Raw genomic sequence first — 4101 nt, 5'->3', positions numbered from 1 at the left:
CCTCTTCTGCTTTGGTGCCAGATTGTCTTTGTTAAGAGGAGCGTCTAATAATATTGATTTGACATGACCTGGCAAGGTCTGTTCCTTAAGCCAAGCATGCCTTCTAAGTACAGAACCTATAACTACTGCCCTGCAGGATGCTTCAAAGGCGTCAAACCCACATTGCAGGGTATGCTTACTTATTTGGCTTGCAGAATGCATAAGTTCCTGTAAGTCTTTATTTTCTGCACAGTCAGGGGAGGTAGATAATTTTTGTTTAATGAGTTCCATGGTATGCTGCTGGTATTTCAGCATGTGGAACTGACAATTTAATGTTCTAATGGCAAGAGTTGCAGAAGTATATACTTTTTTACCCAATCTGTCTAAGGCTCGAGAATCCCTGCCAGAGGGGGTAGGATTCTTAGCTGTAGTTGCTTTTATTCCTTTAGGCCCTTGGGAGATGACCTCTGGGTCAGCAGTAGGATTCTTGAAAAGAAATTTGAGAGAGTCAGGGACTCTAATACCTGTCAGGCTTCCTGGGAGCAGGAAGTAAAATATCCGGAGTTAGACTTGATTCCATAAAAACATCATTCCAAGTCTTTTTGGACTGTGGGTAATCCTGGCTTTCCCAATGGAAGTGCTCTCTCAAGGTATGTAGGGTTTCACCAAAGGAAAAGTCCTCTGGAGGAGAGGCAGAAGGAATGGATTCCTCTGCATTTGAATCCTCATAAGCAGATAAGGGCATGTCTTCATAATCTGAAACATCAGAGTCGGACTCTTGGTCAGATAAAGGTGCAAGGGACATGTCCCTTTTAGCAGGAGAAGGCTGGCTGCACCTAATCAGCATAAGGTCTTCCGCCATTTTAAGCATCTGTGATTGCGGCAAGGAAGCAGGCGTGTGAGTTTGGGTCATCGGTTTTGTAAGTGTAGCTCACACTCTGGACCTTAGAAACTCGGTAGTTTTAGAAAGAACTGAATACGAGAAAGTCGATTTGTCTAGTATCAGTAGTGTGAAGAACTTCCTCAGAAGCCGGTGCCTGCACAGTGGCTCCGGACCCATCCAAGGTAGAGACATCTGCAGGTTCCGTAGTCAAAGAAGAGTCTTGCGGCATACCAGACTCTAAACGGGTCTCGGTAGCAGCCTGCAAATACATCGATGCGGGCATCAGGGGCTTCAAATGCATCTCAGTGAGTACCGGCAAACTAGCGACTAGCTTAACGGAAGTGTCATCAGCAGTTTTGGACCAGTGCGGTCTGTCTTTACCCTTACGTTTTTTTGGAAGACCAGTAGTCGGATGGCTTACCGAAGCCATTTCGGAATACAGAGATAGAGAGCAAAAATATTCAGCTACAATAACAGCCAGACAACAAATAGTTTGGGTGTTGAACAGCACAAAACTGGCAATGAGGGACTTCAAGGTCTGGGCCTAAGCAGATGAGGCAGTAAGAATGGAAATCTCGGTGTGGCATTTGCTTTCCACAGGCGAGACAACTTTTTCTGACATCGGTTAGAGCAAGAAAAAAAGGATCCCCAATGGGGTACTTCCCTTTAGAAGACTTCAACTTCTAAATTCGCAAACGAAAACCTCAGGTAGCGGCCAAACAGTACTCGTGCAAACTGCTTCTGCTTCGGGCTCTTCACCAAGAAATACTGATGTAATGGGGTCAGCTGGCTGTTTTTATACCACTGACGACAAGACGTCAGTCCTGGAGCGACAGCAACAGACGCAGAAATACTAAACCTTTGGTATTTGGGCCGACTGAGGGCTAGCCCAATTGTGAGGAGTGAAACCTGATGAAGCGCACCATGGTGGTGCGTGAAAGCGCTTGTTCTTTTTGTTAAAATAAATTATTGTTTTTACATCGTGGTGGTTCCTTGCAGTTTTCTACATAAACATCTGGCAGATACAAGGATTTAAATTCTGCTAGGGTCGGAGCAGACAGCAATTTAGCTAGGCCTGGTGCCCCCAAAAGCTTCTGTACCAGTCGGTCCATGTCCAGATCAGAAAGACTAACAGAGGACCTACACGAGTGCACTGACAGTGCAGATTGGAGAATAGGAGACTATGGCAACTCTGATACTGGCTCAAGAACAGTAGACCAGATTCGAGAAGTGACACTCTGCTTAAAGAACTGTGGAGCCGATGACCCAGTATCCTCACTTTTCTTAATTTTTTTTGTGGCTTTTGAGTCTCCTGAGGATTGGGAAGAGCGAGAGGACTTACTGGCCCCATCCTGGTCACTCAACGCCTTGACAAAAGGGTGTTTTAGTAAACCCCTGTCCACCAATTTCCTCTTCCTTTCCAATGTAATCCTAGAAGAAAAGGAGTGACATATGCTGCATGACTCTTGCAAGTGAAGAGCTCCTAGACAGTATACACATTGCACATGAGCATCAGTAACGGACATCTTCTGTCTGCAGACTGGGCATTTTTTGAATCCAGACTTTAGATGCTTTTGTTTTTCCTCAGACATGTCCAGTAAGCAAAAAAACACTATTCACAATAACGAAGCCAAAGGCTAGCTAGTAGTGATAGAAACTCAACCACCAATAAACACTGATAAGCAATGGCCCAAAAGAAAAGGGGGCCAAAAATTAGCTAAATAGTATTAAAATACTCAAACTAATACTAACACTAACTACCAAGGCTATAAAAACTATCCTAACAAGTCTTTCTCTCTGTCTCTTATCAAAACTAACATGCTCCTCTCAATATAGACACCAACTTAAGGGACACATTTGGGTTGTATGGCTAAACTTATAAAGGCGCTAGTGGTATTTAGCTTAGTATACATCTATGAACCAAAGCATATCTTACAGATGAAGGGTCTGAAGAAATACGCAGAAAAACATTTTTAAAAAGATTCACCAACATGTACATCAGGTTATCTTCAGGTCTATCTACATTTGTCAAAAGCAATGAAAGCTCATTCTATGGGCATTAGTTCTACACTTTTGCAATACACATGTATGTGTATCTGTCCCTTCCTTGGGTAAGCTGTGTGGGTGGCTGTAGAAGCTAAAGGTGTGTGTGTTTGTGGTCAGGCAAACACATCTCTACTTGTATTCCAAAATACAAGACATTGTTACATCAAAAAGGAAACTGTCATAGGTTGACTGACATTTGATTACCAAGAAAGTCCAACTTGGTAGGTACCCATTTTCAAAGGAGAGCCATGGTGGAAAGCTACAAAGCATTATAAAAACATTTTAAGAAGAATTTTACAAACTTCAAAAATACAAAAGCATTTACAGTTTAAATAATTATACCAAATTAGACTATATGAAAACACTGGTTAAGAACAGATACAAGTTATATGACTGACAAAAGGAGGTACTGTCAGGCACAGCTAGCTAGAATATTGTAAATTATGTCACTTGTGAATACCAAACTGATTCATACAAGATGCTGGTGTGACAAATGTATTAGAACTTTATGCCATGTGCATATCAAACTGATTTGTACAGATGTTTATGGTGAAAAGGTATTTGTAAAGTGCTTGTATTTGAAATGTATAAACAGTGTGCCTTACTGGAGAGGACAAAAATGCACATGCACTATTGTAACTGTTTAAATGTATATGTTTTAATAGAGGAAACTGGAGGGTTAACGTCAGTCCAGCAAAGTTTAGAAAAATATCTGAAATTAAATAACTTTATAGGCTAGGCCATAAAGATGCTCACAGGTTTCAAGGCAGCCAGAGACAGTCTGTACTAGGAAGTTTTCTGTATTGTCTTTGGGGTGAACTCTTCACTACTCTGGAAGCATGAGGTATGCAATTGTTTCGACTTCCAGTACCTGCCAAAGATAAGAGCAAAAGCCTGCGTGTCTGTATGTATTTTTATGAGTAGGCACTAAATACTGCCAGCTGTCAGCAATGGGGGTTTGCATGAGAACTATAAGTCAGATGACCAGAAATTGTGTCACTCTGCAAGCTATCCTCTCAGAGACAGAGAGCTTTCTGTATTCGGTCTTGGGCCCGACAACAAGAACCACCATTCACCACATCATCTGCCTTGCTCTAAGTTGTCAGCGTATATTAACTCTTGGATACAGTCAGGAATATAGTGAAGCTTAGCTTCGTTATTGTTTTTCGTTATTTGTCGGAGCCTGTCCTTCA

This window comes from Protopterus annectens, chromosome 3.part0 (assembly GCF_019279795.1).
Source record: "Protopterus annectens isolate FY-2018-M chromosome 3.part0, PAN1.0, whole genome shotgun sequence".
Classification (NCBI taxonomy): domain Eukaryota; kingdom Metazoa; phylum Chordata; order Ceratodontiformes; family Protopteridae; genus Protopterus; species Protopterus annectens.
The sequence above is the reverse complement of the archived record's forward strand: the minus strand, read 5'-3'. Positions refer to the sequence as shown.